Source organism: Dromaius novaehollandiae, unplaced genomic scaffold (genome assembly GCF_036370855.1).
Source record: "Dromaius novaehollandiae isolate bDroNov1 unplaced genomic scaffold, bDroNov1.hap1 HAP1_SCAFFOLD_76, whole genome shotgun sequence".
NCBI classification, from domain to species: domain Eukaryota; kingdom Metazoa; phylum Chordata; class Aves; order Casuariiformes; family Dromaiidae; genus Dromaius; species Dromaius novaehollandiae.
This window is the reverse complement of record NW_026991488.1, coordinates 260,001-260,395: the sequence shown is the minus strand read 5'-3', so window position 1 is coordinate 260,395 and position 395 is coordinate 260,001. Positions and strand designations below refer to the sequence as shown.

The 395-nt window shown below is 72.4% G+C and overlaps 1 non-coding gene across 1 annotated transcript; it reads left to right on the top strand.

Moving 5' to 3' along the window:
* Positions 1-153, top strand: LOC135326874 (5.8S ribosomal RNA). The gene has a single exon (XR_010387082.1). It is a non-coding gene; the product is annotated as a 5.8S ribosomal RNA (ribosomal RNA).
* The last annotated feature ends 242 nt before the right edge of the window (positions 154-395 follow it).

Genomic DNA, 395 nt, shown 5'->3' with positions numbered 1-395 from the left:
AACTCTTAGCGGTGGATCACTCGGCTCGTGCGTCGATGAAGAACGCAGCTAGCTGCGAGAATTAATGTGAATTGCAGGACACATTGATCATCGACACTTCGAACGCACTTGCGGCCCCGGGTTCCTCCCGGGGCTACGCCTGTCTGAGCGTCGCTTGACGGTCAATCGTCACCCGCGCCGTGGCGTGGGCGCAGCGGCGTGCCGCCCCTCGGTGGGTGTGGGGGGGGGCGCGGTTCGGGTGCGCCCGGCCGTGCCCGCCCTCCCCTCCGAGCCCGGCGGCTGCCGCCGCGCCGCGTGGCGCGCGCGGTGTGGCGCGGCTGGGGCGCCTCGCAGGCCCGTTGCCCCGGGGAGAGGGGGGGTGCTCTCCTTCCCCTCCCCGCGCGGCCGGGCCTTCG